The sequence below is a fragment of the Hesperophylax consimilis genome, chromosome 1, assembly GCF_061612785.1.
Source record: "Hesperophylax consimilis isolate HC1 chromosome 1, BYU_Hcon_1.0, whole genome shotgun sequence".
In the NCBI taxonomy this organism is placed as follows: domain Eukaryota; kingdom Metazoa; phylum Arthropoda; class Insecta; order Trichoptera; family Limnephilidae; genus Hesperophylax; species Hesperophylax consimilis.
In genome coordinates, this window is record NC_142836.1 from 12,516,684 (window position 1) to 12,543,551 (window position 26,868).

Consider the following 26,868-nt stretch of genomic DNA (forward strand, 5'->3'; position numbering starts at 1 on the left):
CAATATTACCATTTCATTGTTAATGATTATTAAAAGTGTCTCCCTTATCGAATCTTTTAATCTTAAAAAATGGTCCAAATTTCATTTCCTATCTCTATTATGAGCTTAAAGTTAAGTAAACCTTCCAAAAAAGAACAAATTTGTATTATTTATGAAAATTATTCACCATACAATTGAATTGTTCCTTTTGCAGTGTGCTATCAAGACACAGCCTCTCTTGAAGTTTATTTCTACCTTAAGCCTTTGCGTTTCTACCGCCCACAAGTCGTATTATCCCTCTCGTTCTCTCCCTGGTTCTCTTTCCTCTGCCGACCATGGTCCTTCGGTATAATTACAGCTGCCGGTACGAGATTCGTATCTTGGTGCTTCGTTTTTTTACCTCCGCGACTGGTCTTATTAAAACATTCCTGGGCAGTGCCGCTTTGAGGTGATGCACCTCGGCTGGAATCCTACGAGTAACGAGTATGTTTGTAATCACAGTGTGTACAGAGTTAAGTCATTTATCCAAGAGGAAATTAATAAGAAAGAAAAATCCCATAAAAAAAATCTAGTGGATCTCAGAAAGCGCAACAGAATAAAATAATAATTCAGGAACGTTTCAAAACGGTAAGTTTTCGTGGCTTATCCGTGAAAAGAAATAAAATGATGGTAAATTCGTGTAATGGCATCCTGTCACTAAACCCCGAAACATTTTATATGCACCGATAAAAATTTGTCAACATTTTGTAACGAGTTCTTCTATACCATCCCGTCATATTAAAAACAATTTTATTTTACAAACCATAATAACGTATTTTGTTTTTTTATTTATAATTCGTGAATCAGAATGTGAAACGTGATCTTTGTATTTCCTAGTTATTACCATTTTTTAAAAACCTGTTTAAATTCTTCGGCAAAATCCGCTTATTTTTTTCATTTTTAATACCTTCAATTTTACTAACCGAGATTAATAATAATACTTGGCTAATTTTTACGCGCTATTTTACAACAAATATAATGTCTATATTGTGCTAGGTGCGATTTGTTGGGTTCTAGAGCAAGGTAAGTCAAGTCACTCACTCATACCGTAAAGTCATGCTCAGTTATCATTTTAGTGTAACACAGTTCACCTAATATTAATTTTCACTCGGAACTGGGGGAATAATGTTACCGCCATGTAATTTGAATCAAGTTTCGATATGCTTCGCCGATGCTGTTTCAATGTTTTGTCGTTTATAGGTTAAAAGAATACCTTATACTGAAAGTATCTAATTGGGATACTTTGGCACCTACCTTATGTTGAAAGTAACTAAATGGGATACTTTGGCACCTACCTTATGTTGAAAGAAACTAAATGGGACACTTTGGCAACTACCTTATACTATAAGAAAACGTCATGTTGATACACGTGTATTAAAAAACAAAAAAACTTTTATAAAATAGTTATTAGTAGTATAAAGGCAAAATCTAATTATTTTAAGTTTAAAATCTCTTGAACGGTGAGTTTCGGAGTCATGAAACTTGTGCAACTTTTGAAATAGAAACAAGTCTTAAAACTGCTCGGTTAAATAATAATGTTGTTTTGTCTTAAATATTAAATAAAATAAATTAAATCTGTTTCAAAAATATGACAAGGGTATGTGCCTGAAGTCAAACGTAATTTATTTAGATTGACTTATTATTTTGAGGCGGACTTTTGAAAGGGTTCTTCCACGGATTCTTCCAGTATTATATCCGAGCGATTGGGTTTTAAACTAGATTGGCTTTAATACAGAGCAATTTAATAGAGGACTAAACTTTATCCGAATTATTTTACAACTTTAAATGTTGTGTAAATAACAACAAAACGACATTATTTACACCGCCAAATTTTTGGTACTAACAGCAAAATCTACCTGTGAAATAAGCTTTAGTTCGATATTCTATATTTCTCTCTTTAAACTTTCTTTGTTCACCAATCGATGTAAAATAGACCTTTAAAACATATTTATCTTTAAGCTAACTCGAACTACGGAACTTGTCCGGCGAGATATCTTTTTATAATGATCTCGATACAGAATCTCAGCTCGGTCCAGTGCTACATTCCCTCGCGTATAAATGAGAGCAGTCCGTGGTCAGCGGTACCTCAATGATTACTGCCTTTAGGAACATGCAGATCAAATTGATTCAGAACCACATAGAGTAATCAAAGAGCATTGCAAAATCACTTCTGAAATTGCATTTCTTTGTCAGAGAAGTTGCGCTATTAGATTCTTTTAAAATCTGTTATTTAAAAACTACACATACTCAATTTGTGTTAAGTAAAGCCGAACGCGTGTAAATCATAGTTGTGAATCTATGTTATAATAGGTTATGTTGAAGAAAGATACTAACTATTTCCAACCTCATTACGAAATTGGAATTAAACGAGATTTGCTCCTTTTATTTTTCCTGCTGGTAGTCACAATTTTTGTCCAGTAAAATGTTGGTTTTGCATTTAATACTACCTATTTTCCGATACGCCGGCGTTTTTTGCGGCCACAATATAATGATAATAAAATAAAACAATATGTATTTTTGTCTTTTTATCTGATTACTGATTTGGTAGTAATAGCGAAATAAAAAAGATTCTTGCATTCGTATCTTTAATATTTATGTAAAATCTTAATTTAGAATGATTTTTGTGATAGCTTTTCAAAACTTCAAAGGCTTTTCTAGATAACGAAGTTAAATAATACTATCGTTAACATTTCGACATTAATGTTTTAATTATAAACTTAATATAATTGATTGTAAAGGTGTTGAGATTCTTGTTTTTAATATGTTTATGTTTGCATATTGATTGGGGTTCGTTTTTCATTTTTACCTCTCTACTAAACAATACTTGAAATGTACGAGATAGATGATAATCATATCAATAATTAAATGCGACATTCATTGAGTCTACGTCTACATTCAAAAAATCCACTTTCAGAGAATAATTTATGTAGTTTTTATCGTTTTGCCAATATCTTCTCGTTTATCCACGCGCTGCACTGTTTATTTTCAGATCGTATCTAAAGTGCAGGAGAAATCGTAAGGAAGTTTCTTGTTACGAAGGTTGTATCTCAATAATTATTTATTGTGAATAATTGCAACGCCCCAAGGAACGATTAAAGATTGCAATAAGGGGTATGTTCTACTGTAGAGATTAATAAATAATGCTATCAACTGATAAAATTAACTGAAAATCATACCCGCGCCCAAAATACAATCGAAAGCATTTATTATGTGCAGTGTTTTCGAGTTTTAAAAAGTGTTTGAAGTCTTGGTTAAATTTTATATCTCCTAGTTTTTCCCTAATCATAAAAAAGTTTGAAATAAAAATCAAGCGAAAATCATGCTATCATGCATAGCCAACTTAATTTAGAAGGCATTTCTTAAATACATTATTAAATAAGTATATATAGGAAAAATATGTATATACATGATTATAAAAATTTTTGATCAGAAAAGTTTCCATTTGAATCAGCCTAAATAATAAAAAATATTTTTCCATTACATCGATTTTGCTTTTACGAAACATTCAACAACGGATGTAAAAATGTAAGAACTAATACTAGTTGGTACCGTGCAGTTTATAAAAATCAATTTAGTTCGAACATAATACCTACAATTAGTTATTTTGCAATGGATTGACTTTAATATACTCATTGATCAGTAGATGCTTGTTATGTGCAGCGTATGACAGGAGATAATTTAATTTACTTTGCAAAACATTGGCGCCTGTCGTTTTAAACTTTTTATTAGCTTTATCGGTGTTAATTAAATCATGTCGCGACAAAGCAATCGCAATACGTGATTCATATAATCTATACTAAACGACACAGCTATTGATGTTTGCCACAGGATAATTAATGAGTTACTTTGTCAATGTCGAACAACTAATTATTCACTTACTTATTCTAGTAAAAACGTACGATTTACAAATTTTTACGACAATGAAGGCAATAACCTAAGAACTATTAAAACTTGTTACTTATTTTATTACAGATCTTTTCAGTCAGTTGATTATATTTCCTGAGTAGCTGAACATTATACAAATCTTTGCCCGTTATAAATAATGCAAATACTACAATTTATTTTTTCATGTTTGGTTTCAAAAGATTTTTATGATTGTTTTGGTGTCAATGCAACAGTAATTTATTGCACTATGAACAAAAGCGCCTCCGGATAATTTCGAACCCGAGTAGGTTTTTTAATGCCTTGCTTTTGTTTATTTATTTTACATATGGGCAGGCTGAGGATTAAACTTCAACAATATTCCTTTTTCAGAAAATGGATTTTGAATTTAAAGTCGATTCCGAGAAGTTCACTTGTATGGGTGACTACCTTGTAATATATTTATTGGTTTCTGTAATAATGTGTTTCCTGAAACACATTATTACATTTTTTTTGCTTTTTCGTTGTTGAATTTGTATTTTTTTATTTATTTTATTATATTTTCAATCATGAAACTGAAAATAAGAACGCAAATATTTTTCAGATAAGTACGTCATGTGTATTTTTCTTACGGACCGATTTAAAAATATATTTTTTTAACATGCAATATATTAGTAAAATATTCAATCACAACTCGTAAAGAAGCTTGACTGACATTAAAAACCTGTGTGTTGTCGTGAAAACCCATTCATAGTCGAAATATCAATTTAAAAGTAACTATAGCTCGCAACCATTGAAAACAACAAAATAAAAACATACCCAACAGGTAGAAGGAGAAAAAACTAGTGACTCTAATGATGACTAATCATTTATTCCCTCACCTTCACGCACAGCACAGGCTCTCTACTCACCACAAGTGCTCCAAATTGTCTACTTGGAATTCCACAGTAAAAAAAGTACATGGAATCGAACCGTTGACCAATGGGAACACTTGTTCTGTGCTCCCCAGCTTCGGGTTATTAGGCGGGTACCATTATTGAAAAACCATTATAAAACACGAATGTGGGGTACTTGGATAATCGGTAAATTGAGATCGATTCGGAGGCAAAACAAGCCCGGGATTCCGAGGCGGAGATTTATACCATTCTTCTGTTTTACTGCTCTGGGAATGAATGAACTCTCTTGATTATTCTAGAACAATGACGGAAACACTTGATTATTTCTGTTTGTATAATGTTGGTAATTTGGAATAAACTTCTTAATGAATGGAGTTGACGTTTACTAGAAGCCTTCAAATGATTTCTAAATCAATGTCAAAGGCAAAGGCCTATTTTTTAAAATTATGTATCATAATAAAAAATATAACCACATTGGTCTCAGTTAAAATTTTGTAACCTTACCAATTCTGAAGGAGAACCTAAAAGAATACCTACGATAATTTTATCACTATTAACGAGCTAAAAAAATATTATTTGAGCTTCATCAAAATTCTCGTGCAACGTGTATGAAAAAACATTAAAATGTTGGATTTCATTAAGTTTATAATAATTCCGTAATAACAATTATTTTAAAGACCCGCGTTACTGCCGTCTTGCCGAGCGATCGACGAATATGTAAATTCAACCGGCCACGTTTTGTTTTTAACATTAAAAGCCTTCGTAACTAAACCCCTTTATGTCTCTAATTATACACTCGCGTCGATAGGAATATTTTAACGACGAATTCGGATGAGATGGAAGCTGTCGATGGACCGGCCGGGCCAGGCCAGATCGGAACCTCGCCCTTATCGACCCAACCGACTGGTGCATTTTAATGCAATAGACGCCATTCGCTTGAAAGGGGTATCACGTATATCCATAGCAGTAATTGATAATCAAAATAATAAAGACACAGCATTCCATTGTGTCTGAAGCCCCTGGCCTGATCAATTAAAGGGATTTATTCAGTCGATTTGAAAGCTTGGAACCAGTGACTGTTTTCTCTAAGGAGCGTTTGTGCACTGAACTATCAAATAATAGCAAAGACTAAATTATAATATTACTACATTTTGAACAGAATGCCACTTACACTATCTACTTATAAATCCGCCCGCCTGAGTAAAAATACGTTTATAGGAGCAAAATCTAGAACGCACCTATGGTCTCTTTTGGAATGTTTCATAAGTTTCAACGTACTTTTATGCTCCATCTCTAGGGCCAAAATAATCGTTTTTTTGTCGCGGCACACCTTCCACTGGAATTTATCGTATGTTGATCTTTCATAAAATTCGTCAGATCTAATTTGTGTCCACCTCAGATGAATGTTTCACACAACTAAAAAGAAGGAATTAACATTGGATGCAGATAACGTTGTTTGTAAAAAAAAGATTGTTGGGAGTCACTTTTCCCACAATTGTAGAGTAAAGTATTCGATTCATTTGCAAATATCGTAAAAAATTTAATAAATTAATTTTTAATAATACGCAATTTTTTTTTCTTTCGTGCTTTGAAATGAGACAAAGCGTTAATCTCGTGATCTAGTAATAGTACTCTAGTTATAAGTTGTTCAAACAACCGGAATGGGTTTCAAAACTTTCGCAAAATAATCTTTTGTTTGTTTTTTTGTGTAATTCGTTATTAACGCATCATTACAATATAATAATGTTTATTTTGTCTCTCAAAGCAAACTCGATCGAAAAAATTAATCAATTTTGCCATCTTCGTTATAATTATTTTTGATTCAATTTGCGTGGCCCCTTTTTATGTTGGTCGGAGTTCTTCGCTTAAACTGGATACGAAGGCCTACGGCAAGTCTATTAAGATCAATCTGTATTCAAAAGATATCACAAATTTACTGCTCTCGAATGTCATGCATAAGTTTTGCACATGAGGCTCATTTTTATATTCATCCGCAGATTCAAAACAAAATTTTGAATTTAACAGTTATAAAATTTGCTGGCGTTAAATTTTCATAAGAAGACACAAGAGTGAAAAAAAATTAGATTTCACAACGCGCTAACACGCAAAATTTTCAATACGTTTATAAATATTAAAATAATACAATTGATTAACCGATTATTGATCAATAATTATTGATCAATTAAACTAAAAAAAAACATATTATGCAAATAAGAAATAATAAAAAAAAATAGCTTTGTAGCAGATATTCTTTTAAATACAAAAATCTAGTAATCTGAATCTAATCAATTCGTAAAACTAAGTAATGTAGATGTTGACATTTTTTCAATTCCAATTTAACTTGTTTAAGTGTATTATTGTTAAAAGGGTCATTTAAATTCATAGGGAAGAGCGAAATTATTGGCCATATTTGAATATCGCCCTTTGAGCCCGGATCGCCGGATTGTTTACCATTTTCGCCCTCCAGCGTTGGGGAATCGAAACATAAAGGCCTAACAAAATTGTACCAAATGAAATTAACAATAAATCAAATTCGATACCCTTCAGATGCACAGGTGCTGGAACCTTTCAGGGCTACGAAACGAAAATAAAAACATATTTTAAATACTTTATAGAATTATAAAATTAAAGTTCTAAGAAACTGGCTTCATTAGCGTTATGTCTAATAGCCAATGCATCACCAAATAACAATTATAGCTCTTTACTAAATACATTTTACATTATGACTTCTAAAATAATAATAATAATTGAAGTATGAAAATCCAAATCAAAGATAATAATGTTTAATGACTTTAAAACAACGCTATAATTTTTTTTTTATTCAGTGCATTGTTTATTACGTTACGCCCGTGTTTTGGTGGTGTTTTTTATAATGTGTGTTTAATTCATCTGAACAGAGCGGTGCGTGTAATACTCTGTTTACCTTATAAGAGCACACATAATAAAAATGAATAAAAAAATATAAAATTGAATGTTGGGTATAAAATGCACTTAAATTATAACATATTATTTGACACTTTCTCTGAGGAAAATTCTCCATCTATGCTGTAGGGTCGCCCCATTCCACTGGGCAACGGCCTGAACGAGTATTTTCCAATTTCCGGCAACGCTGAGTCTTCTCGACTACTCTGTAACAAAATGCATATTTATTATAAATTTACTAAATTGTCTAAAAACAACGTTAAAAAACACAAAATAATTTAAATTTACAACCCTTTTCGACTGGATTAATAAACAAAAAATCATGATTCGAATTTACATTAACCTATGCACATATCTGTGTACTGCTATTTCAAGCTTTCAATTTCCTTGTTTATAAGAATAATACCTTAATAATAATAATATTGATTGAATTATTTAAATAGCGCCGTTTTCGTGAGAAAATCACCTTAAGGGCGCTTAACCTTCCAGCTACCTTAATTCTTCTTCTTCTTCGATGGCGCTACAGCCCATATCGAGCTTTGGCCTCCTGCAACAGTCGCCTCCAACTCCTCCTGTCCTCAGCGGCTGACTTCCAGTTTGTCACCTGGAGAAACTGTGCTGCATCCCCTCTTACCTCATCTTCCCACCTCAGTCTGGGTCTTCCCACTTTTCTCTTTCCACCTGGGTGACCAGTCAGAATTCTTTTTGGGACGCGTGTATCCGGCATTCTCTGTACATGCCCAGCCCATCTCAGCCTGAGGAGTCTCATGTGTGCAGAGATGCTAGGGGCCTTATATATATCGTACAATTCTATATTGTGCCGGATACGCCACTGTTCGCCCTCTTTCACGGGTCCACATATTCTTCTCAGCACCTTTCTTTCAAAAGTATCCAGCATTTCAGCCATCTTTACCGTCAGTGTCAGCGCCTCACATCCATATGCCAATACAGTTCTTACAATGGTCTTATATATGGTTATTTTGGTTTTTCTGTGGACACTACGTGACTTAAACACTGGCAGCAAAGAGAAGTATGTTTTGTTGGCTGCTGTGATTCTCCTTCTGATTTCTGCTGGATCCTCATTGTTCTCTGTCAGGCTGGAGCCCAGGTAGGTGAATTGGTCGACCACTTCGTATGAGTAGTTGTCTTTAAATAGTGCACTACTTCTTCTTCTGTGTGAGGGGTTCCTGCTCTGTACCATCATTTTTGTTTTGTCACCATTAACTCGCAGTCCTACTTCCCGCGCCGCTGTTTCTAAAGGGTCGAAGACCTCCTTAATGGCTGAAATTGATCTTCCGACAATGTTGATGTCATCCGCATATCCGACAACTTGACTGCTCTTGAAAAAAATATTGGAGCCAGTGTCTATTAGTGTTTTTCGTATTACATGTTCGAGCACAATGTTGAAGAGAGTGGGAGCCAGACTGTCCCCCTGTTTAAGTCCCTGTGATACTGTAAATTCTTCCGACAATTCTCCGTCTATTTTGACCTGACATCTTGAGTCTGACATTGTGGCTTTTATGAGCCTAACCAATTTAGGTGGAATCTGGAATTGTAGTAGTATGTCATATAGACACTCCCGATCTATGCTATCATATGCTTGCTTGAAATCAATGAATAGTTGGTGTATGTCTATGTCAAATTCCCAACACTTTGCCAAGATCTGTCTGACGGTGAACAGTTGGTCTGTTGTGGATCTACCGGTGCGGAAGCCTGCCTGATACTCTCCCAGTAGGTTTTCTGCATATTTATCAATTCTTTGTTTCAGTATCATGGTGTAGATTTTATATGCTGTGCATAGAAGTGATATTCCTCTATGATTTTCGCATTTTAATTTGTCACCTTTCTTGTGAATTGGGCATATTATGCTTATTTGCCATTCCTCTGGGATTTTTTCCAGTGTCCATATTTTAGTTATTAAATTGAGTAGCAGATTTCTCAGATGCTCATTTCCATATTTGAACAACTCTGCCGGGAGGTTGTCTTTCCCAGGTGATTTGTTGTTTTTAAGTTTCTTTAGTGCAGCATTTATTTCTTGCATTGTTGGTGGATTCGCTGATTCTTCATTACTTGATTCAGTGGGGATGTTGGTAGGGTGACTTCTCAGGTCGCTATTAGGGTTGAGAAGTTTATAGAAGTAGTTTTTCCACACTGTTTTTATTCGTTCCTTATCTGATATAATTGATCCATCAGCGTCTTTGCATAGTGTTGTATTCGGTTTGAAACCCTTCTTGAAGAAGTTTACTCCCCTATATGCTTCTCTAGGATTATTATTGACAAAGTCCTGTTCCATTTTTAGCAGTATATCATTCAAGAATTTTCTTTTCTTTCCCCGTATCAGCTTATTCGTTTCTTTTCTCGCTTGTTCGTACGCCTGTCTTTTGTTTCTTGTTGACGTTTCCAAGTACTTCTTTCTGAGTATATTCTTTTCAGCTATCTTTCTTTCACACTCTTCATCAAACCACGGGTTCCTGGGCTGTCTGGGCATGTTTCCGACACTTGATTCCACTGCTCTTACAATTGCTTCTTTTATATCATTCCAATCTTTTTCGAGTGATTCTTGGGAGTTCTGCTCAGTGATCTGATCTGGTAGGCTATTTACAAGGGCGTTGTGATACTGCTCTTTGCCTTCTGGTGTTTTTAGAGCTTCCGTATTGATTTTTGGAATAGTTGGTGATTTTCGTGTCCTGTTGTTTGCAATTCGGCTCCTATAGGTGGCCACCACCATGTAGTGGTCTGAATCACAGTTGGCACCCCTATACGTCCTTACGTTTGTGATGCTCGTTGCCCCCCTTCTTTCTATCAGGACATGATCAATTTGGTTATGGTGTCTACCATCTGGCGACGTCCAGGTCCGTTTGTGTATGTCTTTTCTTGGGAATTGAGTCGAGGCCACTATTAGGTTTCTTGATTCTGCGAAATCAATCACTCGGGTTCCGTTATTATTAGCGTGCTTGTGTAGACTGTTCATTCCTGTAATGTGTTGGAGCAGAGGATCCTGTCCTATCTTGGCGTTAAAGTCCCCAATTACCATCTTAATGTCGTTCGATGGTAATGTGTCGTAGACCTGTTCGAGTTTCTGATAGTATGTATCTTTCATTATGTCCTCTTTATCTTCCGTTTCAGCATGTACGTTGATCAATGTTACATTGAAAAATTTCGTTTTTATGCGTACGCTGCACATTCTTTCATTAATGGGTTTAAAGTCTAATATGCATTTTCCCATTTTCCGGTCCACAATGAAGGCCACTCCGAATTTATGATGTCTTTCATTTCCACTATGCAGTATCGTATGCGTTCTTGTGTCAAATGGCTCAGATCCTATCCATCTGGTTTCTTGCACCGCCATTATGTCAATTTTATATTTCGTCATCTCCCTAGTGATCTCTCCTAGGGCTCCACTTCTATACAGCGTCCTTGCGTTCCAGGTAGCTATTTTCAAGTCCTTATTTCGTTTGCCGGGTCTTTTCCTAAGTTCAGTTGTTGTCCGAGGCTCTGTGTTAGGATTCGTAATAGCGTTGCTTTTACAGGGAGAGGTTATTAGCCTCTCGCCCAACCCCCTACCAGGAGGGCCAGGGTTTTTCTGTAGGGGTTTCCATCCCTTAGCTGGGGGGTTCCGGTTTTATGGCGCCGGAGATTCGCCATTCATCCTCTCCTATCTGCTATGGCTGATGGTATTGCCGTTGGCCACATTGCCCAGGGCTCGCGGGGCTTAAGAGACCACTCGTGGACGCTAGGAGTAGGACTATTGGTAGTGTTGCTGATGGAATGCAACAGTGGCGTTACACGGTATTTGATGAGTGACACATTTTTCCCAGCAAAAAATGCGTCTCCGTGACCCTACCAAACTTTGAGCCCCAGCTACCTTAATTAAAAATCTCCAATATGCCTTGCTCGCTTATAAAGTAGCCTACTTTGATGGTCACCGATTTACGAGTTGAAACAAATAATGATTGCATATAGGTAAACATTTAAAGGTTATCCTATGAATCTAAGCATACCGTGAACACAAACAATATCTTTACTGGTATTGACTGGTACATGGAATAGGCTAGCAGGCTCATCTCGCACCGGCTGATCATGTTGGAGGAATGGATGATACCGGTAAGCCTCCATATTTCAAGTCCGACCCCTGAGTTGGACTCACCCCTGATTACCAGACCAATTCCGGCTAGTCCCGAGGCCACTCATACATAACGCTAGGCCCCGCGATCTTTCAAACACTGCCGTTCGATAGCAGTGTAAAATTATAATTACCGCGTGTGATTATTTCTTCAATACCAAAAGGTTCAATATTAGTGTTTTTCTTTTGTGTTCAAAGTCAAGCAGAATCGAAAGTAATAAATCAAAAACTCATTTTTGATTTATTACTTTTCACATCAAATTTTGCTCATAAAACAATGAACCTTTGGAATGTGATATTTTCAAGTTGACTCTGTAAACGTAACTAAATAGGTAATACTTGCACACATTTTCAAATAGAAATGCCTTCCATGTAGATTTGAATGGAAACTAATGTCGCCACTATTTTTGTGGTACCTTTTCACTACTATTTTAGTACCGTCTCTCTTACACTGCCTCAAATCGTATTCGCCATTCCATTTGATTTTGAAATTGCACTGCCGCAATGAATTTCCGTATTTGAAATTAAGGTGATTTTAATTGAAACTCACAGACTTTTGGATCCTGAAACACATCCACATCGCATTCTTTGTTTTCTTCTTTACTCTACGGTAAACGTCCATTCGGATGCAAAATAACTTTAAGATTTTTTATTCTCAATTTATCGTAAATTTGCAACACCTTTTAAATCACCCCATTTTTAAATTTCCGCTTTGATATTGTTTACCGTGAATAAGTGGCGTGCATTGATATACTACCAAAAAAGGTAGGCTGTGTGTGATAAGTTCGGGTATTAATTTGGCAACGAATATTTTGAAAGGGACATTTTGATATCTCATGTAAATGTGTAAATTTATCTTGTAGAAAAACATTCACCAATGTAGAACGATTGTGACATAAAAAATATTCCCAAATTTGATAAAAAATTATTACAATTTGATTAATTTTTCTTAGGGTAGGCACAGCTTTTCAGCCTTTACACCATCACCATTAATATGTTACTAGTTGATACCTAATTTATCAAATTTCACATTAGCATAAAACAAAGTCAAATAAAATAATAATGACATCGTTAGTGTTTGGATCACTTGTGATGCTATGGATCGGCTCCCCATACACCGACAACTGCGTGTGAGATGATTTCTACAGATGGAGATCAACGACTCTTGCGGCACTTCTCCAATTTCGGATTCTGCTCTTTGACAGATTGATTGGAGAACCGGATCCTCACGACAGCGACACAAGCCGCTAAGCCTTACATTATTCTAATTCATCACGAAGATCCTGTTCGGATGCTGTCTACCTGAATATCCGATTGAAGATTAGACTAATTTAGGTTTAATTCTTGAAGTGGACATCAAAATTGGAACAAATTTCTAACATGCCTTGGATAGTTTGACAAAGGTTTTAATCTCATAAATATTCTTGTATTATTTAATGACAAACCAACACGAAAGCTTGACCTTAACTTACAAACAAAGCTGTAAGTTTAATAACCATATTTTTATACGAATAGAGAAAATGTTCCATCCTTTGGTGTTTTCGGTGTAGTTTTATTAAGTTTTACGTATAGCCTAATCGGTAGGTTCTTTTAAGAACCAACTCACATTAAATAATTGATAGCTTTTACATTCGACGACGTCCTGAAAGCTCAAGATAAAAAAACAGTAAATTTAAGTGCGATGGAATGCATTTTCTTGGTTAAATTAATTATAATGAACATGTGTGAACATTATCCAAATTCAATTATAATAATTATACCCTCTTTATGTCTACTTTAATTGGCATCCGCTGCTCCAATCACTTCGCGGAATAAATCGTATCACAAAAAAGTATTCATATTCTATACTTATTGAAAATGAAGTAGTATTCTTGAGGCTCTACTTAAAATGTTCTTGCATCACATGTTTAATAGACAAAGCCGATTGGCCAATCGACGCTTGAAAGCATTCGGTTTTGGGTATTTTTTACGGTTTAGCACTAAAGTTTTTAGGCTAGGCTCGTCGTAATAATTATTCTCGAGTAATGAGTGTCGGATGGGAGCCATTATATTTCTGTAGGAGTCGCGACGAATTCCGGACTGACAGAAAAAGTTAGTTAGGTTTATTCATACGCTCGCGTCTCTGTATGTGATTCCGGTGAATTCTATTGGTTTCTTTTACAGACTGTAGTGGTCTGTGCTGCGGGTAATGGGTGGTCGCAAGCTACATTATGAAAACACATCAACAGCACCATGTTAATTTTATTTTTGAATATCCTAATTTAATTAAAAAAACATAGCAGAATAATTAAACATAAGTTATTTTGTATTTCGTATCTGAAAATACAATCATTATGTAGGAAGTACTTACAGATCTTACTATCAATACTTCCTACCTAATGATTGAATAACCTTTTAAATTTGTGTGCAAAATTTAAATGTTCACAATTACTTAATAGCTACCAAATTAACTATTCATCATGATTCTCTTCTTCTAAACACAAGCGTTCTCTTCAGTAGGAGATAAAAAAAAACAAACAAAAAAGATTATATTTCTATTATTAAGTACATAATATGGGTGATGCAATGTTATCACATTTATTTTTTAAACAAGTATTTTTATTAATACATGAGCGCAATTACGAGACCTATGATAAATCACATTTTAAATCGAGATATACGAAATAATTCAATAACTTTCCTTTTATGTAGTTTTACGATTGGAGTGCTAAGTCATCTTAATAAACATGATGAAGGGTGAGAAAACTGTGCAGCATAGGATTTTCATACGAAGATTTATTTTATAATCTACCATTCAGACGTGTAGGTACGAGTACGTCCACCAACCATTAACAATCATCAACGATAACAACCATCCACGGGAACAGAATATTTTGCCACTCGACAAACACAATTCGTCTTCGGTGAAGCTAATTTTGAATCTCAAAATGCGCAATCTAATTTCTGTATAATATCTAAGTCAGATTCTCGTTGCGGGTTAGTTCCTCACCACCCTGTCCCGGTGTCCGGTTGCCCGCCACACCGCCGCACCGCCCGGCGACCAGGTGTTACGGCCTCGGCCATATCTGCGCAGTCACGATTTTTAAACAGATTTCTTTCATCCCAGCGCATACACACCATTACACGTACTATGTACTCTCACACCCTCACTCACACTCACAGATCTCCACTCACAACATACTTTCCTAACATAACAGACTTCCTCGCACACACTCACAAACCTCCTCACACACTCTAAATCACAAATTCATCTCCCTCTCACATACTGACACACTCTGCATGATAAAGTCGGACTTCCTCACGCACACTGTCGTGTTCCTGGTATAAAGTTCATTGCATACTGTCAAGGATTCTCTCGCATACGAGCTGGTACACACCAACACAAGCAGTGGAGAGTCGATCCCATTACAGACACTCCATGTCGAAGATGAGATGTTTTTCGGTCAGGTGGAACTAATATGATGGTGGTTCTGGATCCCGGTTCACGCTGAGCCCTGAAAATAACTTTGTACACACATTATCCACGACAAAAAAGAGCTGATGTCATAAAAATAGATAATATATAAATTACTTATTCTCTCACAGGGGATATTTTAAGAAGCTTTTTTCTTTATATAATATCTCATTTATGCTCTCCGACGAAAACGAGGTTAACAGTATGCTTTCAATTTAGCAAAAACCTCTTAAAAACTCATTATATTACTGATTCTCAAATAAACTTTATTTCCCATGCTGCAACAAATTATTTTCTCTTCTCCTGCATAATCTATGTACCTCCAGTTACAATGATTATTTTTGAAACAAATTCACAAACAAGGAACATGATGAAACATTAATTCGTTGAGTTCGTTTATCACTAATGATTTCGATATCAAGATAGAAATATTTTATCAGTCAGAAGACAATTACACAAGGATTTATTTTATCTCATTCGAAATACCTGTGATGATATTATCTGGTGTGAAAAATGCAACAGTGAGAATCTCATAAGCTTAGTGTCTTTAAATGCTTTCCGCAAATAAAATATCATAAAACACTAATTTTATCAGTATGGTTATTGCAATTATTTGGATAATTGGAATGCTCTTTAACGAAGGTTTAAACAACTCGTACATAATATTTAATCTGCAAAAATATCTACAAAATTTTAATATATGTGTTATCTTATTATCATGATTCGTATACCCTTTTTCCGTGCTTTTTAAAAAATTAATGAATTTAGTATGATTTCAAGAAAATTAACCACTATTTTTTTACAGACTACAATATTTTTTGTGATTTATTTTAAGATATTTTTTCCTTTGAAAGAATTCGGAATTTATTACCTTGATTTAGATCTGGAATTTAGGTTTGTAACAAAATATCTGTGCTCGGAAAACAAATCCTTTTAAGGAATTCCTAATGAAGTAAATGGCGCCGAGTATAGCATATATTTATTTTTTAGGAATAGCTTAGTGAGTAAAACCTCAAATTGTAATATTTAATTATTGAAAACAATATTAGCGATTCCTTAACGAAAATCTGAAACAGAAAAAGATGCGGTCACATCTAGGACTCGAACCCAGGACCCTTACCTTTCCGGGGCACCGCTCTACCAACTGAGCTAATGGGACCCTATCTCCGTACATTTCACAATAGTCTTTTGACAGTTATCAACATTAATTTTTTTTTGCATATTTTTTTTGTATGTGATTCTACGCTTCATGTTTTATAATCATGAAGTGTTTTCGATTTACAAGGCTTTACTTTTGAGGCTTTTAAAGAACCCAATTTAAATTGATTGCCTATCTGTAACGGTGAGGTTTGGTTCCTCCTCATTCGAGTTATTCACATTCGATAAATTTGAGTGCTTCTTAATTAATATTCATAGATATTCAAATTTCTACTCTAGACGTCATTAGACGTTTAAAATTTACGAGCGCTCGTTTTTCTTAAATCGATTTTATGTCAAATTTAATTAATATCTTCGGTAGGATGTTTAAAACGATGCAGGTTTGTTTTTATGATTTTATGCTTCGATATTTTGGCAAAAGACGATTTATGATGATTGCTTCCTATCATTATAGTTGCATTGACAATGTCGTACATTTCTAATGGATCTCCTGGCAAATTTTATGGACAGATAGAGAGGATATAGCGTTCTTATACAAAAATGATTTGATTTGATGGTTGCTTCAGACGACATGATTGAATTTCTGATTTCTGTCTCTTCTTCATTCCAAATAAGAAGACTAGCTTACTGAAGAAACACCGGGGACTTAAGCTAGTAAAGACTTTCGTGGTTCATCTACTTCGATGTTCTGGAATAAAACAACCATTTAAAAGAATCATAAATCTGAACTCATTAGGTACCAACATGGAGAATAATATTATTATAATATCGAGTCTGCTTCGATGTCTACTGTAAAATATCTACTTTATACCTCTAAATAAAGTAACTACGTAAATGTGATCTAGTTTCTCCTCTGCACCACACATCGACTCACCAGCAGTTTGTGTCTACGATTTGATAGCCATCGCTAAACCGCCTTACATTCTGCGCCGCCTTAGTTCGTTCACTCCGTCCCGCTACGTCTCGGGCAAGCGGTGGTCGAATCAAATGTCCGAATCTAATGGAAACATTTAGCTTTATAGGAATTCGTTGAGTATTTTTACCGTGAGAAGCTCGCCTCGAAACAACCGCGTACATTCGGCATTAGTGCTCGATCATGTTAATTTATGATTCATTAGACTCTGATACACATTTTATAATCCAGACCGGCAAGGCAAACCAACTTACGAAAAAAATACGGATTAACAATTTCTTGAGCATTCTTCAATCAGCTTGAAATAGCCTTTTTGTAAATGTTCCTTTCGTATTTGTGGAACTCTTTTTTATTCCAGACAAAACAGTACGTTGGTCGTGAAAGCTTATGCAGGCGATTAAATTCGCCGTTTTTTGCCATTATTAATGATTTTGAAATTTATGCTTGACAGTTGGAGATGAAATTGCATGATTGCTATTATTTAATTAAACAAGTTTTTTGCGAGCACCGCTACAGCATTTATCGCAGGCGGCCTGCGCTATAAATATATCGATCGTATTCAAAGTAAAAGATAACATTTTCGGAAATAAAGTTCTCGACTTCACAAGCCCATAAAAGGTTTAATTTTAATTTTGTCCTGACATAATGTACCTACGACCAAAACAAACTTTATGTCCTGCCTCTGTAAAGTTACATCTTTGCAATTCAAAACCAATTAACTCTCTTCGCTATCGTTATTTGTTTTACTGAATATTGAATATTGTGGGCTTTTTAAATCAGAATTAACATAAGAGAAGAGCCTTCCTATTATAATTTTCAAGGCAGGTTTAGGTACCGCCGCCCCGGGAATCATTTATTAGATAAACTACACCTCTTCCATTGGTCGCTCTAAGTGGTTCGCTACGTTTAGTGATTTAGCAGGGGTGCCCAGGTTCATCGGGTGAGGTGTGTTCAGGATGCGCCTACCTACCAGCTACACCAGCATGCCAGATCGGGAGAGGCTCATTTGGGGAGACCTTTTGACCTCTCCAACTGGTCTCAACTGGGTTCGCAGTGGGAGGGATATATTCCTATGCCCGTCACTCCTAGATACTAATCCCTAGATTCGTACCCCACCCTGATACCTTTTACTCCCCAAAACTTCCTCTCCATTCTCAAAAAATACCCCTCCACACAGCATCCAAAATATAACATAGGCCCTGAGGGAAATTATTTTCCTTAAGGTATCCTCTAATGATAACGTAAAAAAACTAAAATAAAAATATTTAGATCTGTGATGACGTTTTGTCGTAATTTTCAAATGTTTCCGAATCGGTGAATGTGTTCCCGAGTAGTGCTATTGGGTTTCTCATTCTGCGTTTGTCGGGTGATAAATATTTTATATTCTCAATACGTGGTCGTTTATCAGACGATAACATCTCTGTTTATCAATCTTCAAAGAAGGCGACAGTTATCTTCCGGCTACAGTTATGTAATTTATTGCTTTATATCAGCACCGAAGCTAGATATTATCAGAAATGCTGTAGTTTTATCATTTCTGACATAAAATAGTCTACTTTCTCGCGCCAATCTACAAGCCAGTAGAGAGATACTTGCGTTTTCCACTTTGAATCACATAAGTTTTACAATATAATTTTTTAAACTAGTTTATTAGGAGTAAGTTTAAGTTTTTCATTTCAATGGTGTGCCCCACCATTTTCCTATAACTTGTAACAATAACAACCACTTTAAAACATACATTTTGTAATTTTGGAGCGGAAAGAGGCTTTTTCAAAGATACAGAAGATTCAAAGCTGAATCCTTAGAAAATGATAGATTAAAAAGAAAAAAGTCTGAGGTTTATTCCAATCTTTTGGGACGCCAATAACAATTTTTCTATAAATAAAATGAAAGTAAATAACGAATGAAGGAATGATATATGAACCAAAGCACATATGTCGATAATATTAAATCAATTTAGTGATCTCTTGAAACTAAAAAAATATATCTAAAATGTCAACTGACGATATATTTATTCATTCGATAATTACATTTAAAGAAATCGTGGAAGTTACATCTTGATCAATTAGAGCAGTGGTGTGATTTCGCTTGCAATTATTACAAACTAATTGAAAGATTCACAGGTTATTTATTGCCGATAGGACCGTAATAGTCATTAATTTTTTAACAATTTATATACTCGTTTTGTTCTGCAAGATATTGATTTACATTCCATAATCGAAGTGCAATTAAAAGCAAAATTTATTGCAATCTTACTTCGGCTAATACTTGTAAGAGTAGTGCTATAAATAAATTCTTGGAGATTGTACATACAAGGATATAAATAATAATATCTTCCTTGCATACGAGTGGATTCTATTATCTTCTTATTCTATATCGAAGTATAATGCTCCTATACTTCGATATAGAATAAGAAGATAATATAATCCACCCGTATATAGTTATGATAACATTCCATTGGATGTTGGTAACTTTAGGAACACTACACTTTCCAAAATCCAATGGAATTTACTTATTAATTTATTAAGACATACACAGTACAATAAGATACAGTTTAGAATATTTTTATAGTTGTAGTACCTATTACGTAAGTCCATAAAATATCTGAGATTGTTCTGAAAACTTAACTAATGATTTTAAGTCGAAATCAATGTTATTAGAACTTTAATATGAATCTACCCTTTAGTTACTTTACACATATTTGTATACAGAACAGCCGCCATCTTAAAAATGTGGTGAATAGATGCATATTTTAATGTTAGCATTACTCTTTTTTTACGTGAAATCGCATAAAAGTCCCAAGTGGTCCTAACCGTCTGAAGCCAGTGAGACTCTGGCATCCCCAATAGGGGTTGTATTGTGAGCCTGAAAGAAGAGGAATGTGGGGGAGTTTCTGGCTATTCAGATCTGGTCATCTAACACGGCCAAAGGCATTTCAAGTAACGATCAATTCTGAATAATGGTCTTACACCAGGGCGAGAGACACTGAGAGTATCTTCCACTATTTATTATTTAAAATTAATAAATTGTAAAGTAACATAAATTTATCAAATAAAATTTAACGATAAATTAATTTAAGCGACTTTCAAATTGCCAGTCAAGAGCCTGTACCCCTTGACCACGGAGGCCGTTAATTCATTAAATTTTATCACGTTTTAAACAGTTTGTATGTATTAGAAACAAATGTAAATCAACTTAATTTTCCGCTTAATCATAACTGGGTAATAATGAGAAGTATGTTCTTCTGGCGTCTTTTTATACATGATTTTTGATTTTATTATTTTTCCAAGAAAACGGCGCTATAGAAGTTATCCAAATTTTATTATTATTACTATTTAAGGAACACATCACGTAGCATAGTAGACAAACGTTATGTATTTTGGTTTTTTGAATACGTGGAAGCACAACTGGACTCAGCATTTTTTATTGTCCTTTCGTACTTCATCGCCCACACAAAAAATAAAATACAGGGTCTATGAAACACTTATTTAAATTCCAAGATATCAATTTTATCTTATTTTTTAGTTTGTTTCTGGTGGCAGAGCGTATCGCGGTGTTTTGAAAACCTCAGGGTTAAGATAACCGGAGGCAAGACAGTGTGATAACGGCGCTGGACTGGTTAACCTTGGGTTAACATTGTTCCCCCTTACTCCTTCCACCATACCGACTCTTCTAGAATCTTCTACGCGCTTCCAATGCGCTCCCTTTAACGTAGTGGCCCTTTTAGCTTCTACCTCTCTAGTCTTCCCTTTCTCTGCTCCTTTAGTAGTCACTAGTCACCTCTTGCCTCCGAGTCTTGGGTCTGTGGTCGATAATCCAAGCGTCTCTGTAGTGTAGTAAAATTCGCTGTAAAAATGAATCACAAATTACATCTCTTGCTTCCGAAACATTTGAGAGCATTTCCCTCGAGAAATTATTAAGGTGTAAATGAAAAAAAATTAAATCCTATTATTTTAATTCAAAAAAATACACGTTTGCAAAACTAACTTATATGGATAGTCAGTTGGTAAAAAACAAAATACCAACGCAAATATACGGTAATATTAGATCGTATCCCCTTCGTGCGTATCGGTATCGTTTTAGCGCCTTTGGCGTTAGATTCCAATTTTAAATGTATTAGAAATTTAAAATAATCCTTCCCAAACTTAAATTTTTCCCGAATTTCTCAATTTATGGAGATTTTGTCGCGTGCGAGATGTTGTAGCTTTAAAATGTTTATGTGATTTTTTTATATTTTATTAAAATAAACTGAAATTTTGCTGTCAACTTAAAAAGCAGCTGAATCTTTGACCTCTATTCTGGGCAGTCAATAAATGCATAAAACAAATTAAGAGTCTTTTAGAAAATCTCCGTATGAGACTCAAAAATTTACGATCTTCGTTCGTTTTTATTTTAATGTATAAAGTCTATGGCCTTTCAAATTTGCTAATAAGACTTTTATTAGCGTTCAAGATTCCTTATCCATTTTATTTGGTTCTTATTTTGAAATTTACATCAAGTAATAAAACTTTGTACCTGCAAAAGTCTCGTTAGTTCACGATAGTATATCTGTTAGGAATGGATTAGTTCTGCCTCGGGAATTTTAACTAAACATCCGATGGTATTTGTTTTAAAACTACCTTTATATTGCCTCATTTTTTCTCAGTAGAAAACATTTAAATTATGTGTGTCCAATAACTAACTACCCACTAACGAGGTTTTATAATAGAATTAATTTATTTTAGCATCTGATTCAAGCTTGTTTTTTTTTATTTCTATCGCATTAAAGGAGTAAAACCGACTCTTGCGCAGCAAGCGTGACACGACAAAACGACGCTATTGCACGAAAACGGGACGAAGGTTCTGCACGGAACGACGCTTCATTCGGCCAGCCTCGTACTCGTCGGCGCTTTCCACCTGGCCGCCAAAACTCTGTGTGGTATATTTACTTATATTCTCACTAAAATTGGCAACGGTGACTAAAGTGATGATGAATATTTAAATTGTCATATATTTTTATGTTTATATTTTAATAATGATATCATAATTGTTAAATTATCAAAAATGGACTTGTTAACACTAATATTTACTTCCTGCAATAAAAAATCAATTGGTTCTTTTTATTATGATAGATGACACCATGAAAATTCTTGGGATTTAACTTTCGTTGAGCCAAATATTATATAGAAAATGTATATATTTCGTGAAAAATTGTAAAAAAAACTCTTATACAGTTATGTGAGTGTGCATCGTATGATCTCGGTGAAAAATCATAAGCAAATACGTGGGTATGTCACGGTGACATTTGCAATAATGATGTGTTGCCATGTTTGTTTTACTTTAACCACTTTATCTCCTTTGGCCTCTATACTAATGCCAGCTTCGTGTCAAGTGTTTGTTCGGTGATATATGAGTGAAACGACTGATTTGACTTGTATTATATTCGTCTCTGGGATTGCTACCGAACCTTTACCTATGTTATATATTACATTATATTCTTCTGCAATGCAGTGCTATTAGGGTGGCTTAGCGTTCGCGATTCAGTAGCAAAATTTAACCATCTAAATGAAAGTAATAAAAAGTCAAATGAAAGTACATTATTGCTATGTTTAAATACGAGTACACATTGCGATAATTTCATAATTTGACGGCCTCCGTGTTCAAAGGGCGAGGCTTTCGACTAGCAAGCTAGTGCGGAAGTTAATTTTATTTGATTAATTTGTGTTATTTCACAAATTACTCATATAAATCAGTGTCGGTTCTAACATGTTACCCATTTCGCTAAATGTGAAACGCTTGTGTTCAGATGGCAAATTCAGCTACTGGGTTTTTGTTATAAACATAATATTAATAACGTACCTACTGTACTTTTGGTTGCCAAGTTGCCCCTTTCATTGTTTAATAAACTGATTGCGAACTTTAATTGCATGGAGTAATCTGTCAAAACTCCTCACAAAAACCCACGCAGTGAAGCAAATACAACAAAACGAGACGCGTGAGATGTTCAATGACAGCTAATAGTGTAACTGAAACATTACAAAATTCAATTGTTTCCTTCGGCTTTAGGCTGATCCCACGTAACCCGTAAATCTATCAGCACCGGTTCCGGTAGTCTAAATCCGGGAACCTAATGCATGCATATTCATGTTCAACAAATTGATTGTTTGTACATGAAATTATTCATTACAATTTCAACGCGTTATTTGCTTGCCCTAAAAGCTTAATTAAAGTGACTCTGGTCCAATAATTTTCGTAATGAGATCATAAACTTAAGTCCTTTAATAACAGAAAAATTTAACTTTATATAGTACATAATTTGAATTAGCTATATAAATTATCAAATTTGTATAGCAGCCTATATTTAATATGGAATCGGTTATAAAAAAAAACTTTGTGGACTTTGTATATTAAATATAGAATCAGTTATTTAAAAAAAAAAACCTTTGTGTATTAAATTTGGAATCGATTATTTAAAAAAAAACCTTTGTGTATTTTGATTTCTTGGATAATATGTTTTTATCATATTAAATAATATTTTAAATTGAATGTTAAAAATCTACCAAGTCGGCAAAATTGACGTGGTAATAAAAATTCAAATGAGCTTCTTTTTCTTTGCTTTTTTTTCAAAAGATCTCTGCATAAAAATTACAATATTGTATCTGTATACGCCATAAAACTAATTAATTAAATATAGTTAAATGTAAAAAATTTAACCATAATGTTTCATTGCGCACTATAAATTTAAAGTAATATCGTCGTATAACATCTTAATGATGCATAATATATTCAAATATTTAATGACACTAATGCTTGAGTGTGACATACCAAAATAAATTTTACGTGCAAAAGCTGTCGGGGAGATCAATTTTTTTATCAATCCTTAATTTTGAAGAACTTTGTTTTTAATTGCTTGCTCACTGGTGCCGTTTTCCCATGAAAGCCTTCGTATCGCTCGACGGGCAGAATAATGCAACATTTTAATTGGCCCGTTTTACATTTTACGTCCCTGTTTGTTCGTCGTTTCGGTAGCTGGCTCTTTGCAATAAACTGCCTTGATTATTATCAGATGTGACAGTAAGATGCTGGCGGTGCAAACCACGCGGCAACGAGCGGAAAAGTGACAAAGTGTGTCGGGTTGTTTTCTCTCAAGGTGTTTGGCATACCTCATCACGGACGCTTAATTGAACCGAGTAAGTATGGGCAGTATCAATTGTCAAACATATTAATCAAACTTTAAACATTTTTCCCACATTTTCATCGGTCAGTAACAGTCGCCATTATCAATCAAGTTAATTAGCATTTTTTGATACCTAAAAATAAAATTAAAAACATGTAAGGACAATAGCTACTTCCATAATAAATTTACTGAATCACCTAAGTTAACAGCCGTATTTGAACTGCTAATTAAGTAACTATTTTGTGGCCTCCTGTGAAATAAAATCTTCGCAATCAAAGAACAACACAAATAAAATAGTTACCACCGAGAAATCTGAATAGAGTTCCTTTATGTTTATTGCAATAGCATCATCAAAACTCCGATCCATCAGAGTCTTTAGAGAACCTCCTCGCAAAGGCTTATTTGCAATAATAACTTCCACTGATGATTACCCTGCTTACCGAACTCTAGTTGTCAGATTGGTGTATTTGTAAGGCTCACCACAATGGAGTTATGTAGTGGGTACATCGGTACAATAGTCAATAATGCATGCAGAACGAATAACACGAGACACAACAATACATTGTGCTCAGACTTTCCAAAGTTCAACTTGAAGGAAACTATGTAGGTAGTTTTAATTTTTAGAGAAAAAAATACTATCAAGTACTCGTATAACCGAATCATAATTCTCACAGAATTTGGTTTTGGATCCAATAACTTTAAGAAAATACATAAATGAAAATACATTTCAACACATTTAAAAGACAATAACAGCTGACAGAAACCTAATAGTTACCGATTTTTTTCAAATTTGACCGATAAAACTCAATATTCGGACTTGATTTACTCAAAAACGAAAACTCAGTTGATTACAAATGTGTTGTAGATGCAAAAGCTTCCCGCTTTTACTACTAGTTTCCGGACACTATATATAAGTGTCCCTGATGGCCTGAAAAATTGTTTTGTCTTTATAAACCTTGCATCTACGAATTTACATCGAGGTAATTTCTATAATAAACATGACAAAATAATTGAAAATCTTATGAAAAAAAAAGTATAAATATTTTTTTTATATAAATTATACAACTTTTAACCTTTTGAATGCGTTTTAATAGCCTCCCAGTAAGGATTTTCTTTCTTTCTCAACCCTCTTTTTGGGTGCACAACGTAATTAATATAATCCATATTCGCCATTCTATAAAAAATAATGTACTTACCTCAAACAAAATTAACGACACCGAAAAAAAAGTCAACTTTGTTACAAAGTGTTTTAAAGTATTCACGTAGCTCGGGATATTATTAAGCTTAATAATTTACTAGTTAAAGCGTGAGTCAGATTCGGGAAGTTATCTGCATATGTTCTGCGGCAGTTACATCTTGCATCTTCTTTCTTATGCGAGGCATTTACCATATGGGAGGCGGAGCAAAATGACATTTGTGCATATTAAATCTGGTGACTGACGCCCGTCGTCGGTGCAATAAATCTCCCATTATATTGCCCAGTAATGTGATTATTTAGTGCATTCCGGATTGATGCAACAATCATAATGGACTCGCGAATGCATTTATCTTATGAAATGTTAAAATTGCCATCATATGTCAAGTCTTTGAATGTGCTTCAAGATTGTAGAAATTTAAAAAAAAATCAATGTTATTGTATGCTGATTACTTCATAGTACATTCTGAAATATAAATAAAGAAGAACACTAGAAATGCGATGTGAGGGTGTTTTGTGATCCAAAAATCTGGCCAATCGGTCCTTAAATTTCCAATTCAAAATTAGGTTTCATCATCATTATGAAATTTAAAGTGGATGGCGATCTACAATAAACTGCAAAAGTAAGAGATATAACGCGCATGCTGGGCTGGGCTTGTGGGCTTAAACCAAAAGGTATTAAGTCAATGGAGACATTGGTTTCCATTCAAATTTACATGGAAGTCATTTCTAATATGTATTTATTCAGTGTACCTAATGATGCATTTCAGATATTTTATTTCCGTCATAATTTACTTCAAAATTTGTATTAAGGTTGAACTCTGTAACGATCATTAACATCTATTAAACAATGCTTCAAGCCAACTTATTTCTACATTAAAAAGCAACACTATTTTGTAAAATAACATTGGCATTTTTCAAATATAAATTAAAATAAAATACACTTTTATTCTATTTCTCTATTTTTCTTATATTATTCTTACAACACCAATCAAAGGGTTGCCGAAACGAAATTCAACATCCTTCTTTTTGTTCTTGTTTTTACAATAAGTACCCGTTACTTCCGTCCCTGCGCAGACCTTCGAGAAGCAAAGTTTCCCCATATTTAAATCCTATTTCTCAGCAGGTGTTATGAATCATAAAACAGCCCCCCACCTTGCGAAGGCTGCTGA

General features: G+C 34.4%; 1 protein-coding gene across 1 annotated transcript in view; it reads left to right on the forward strand.

Moving 5' to 3' along the window:
- bowl (brother of odd with entrails limited) overlaps positions 1–26,868 on the forward strand; it is a 72,946-nt gene that overhangs the window by 23,715 nt on the left and 22,363 nt on the right. The window lies entirely within an intron of this gene.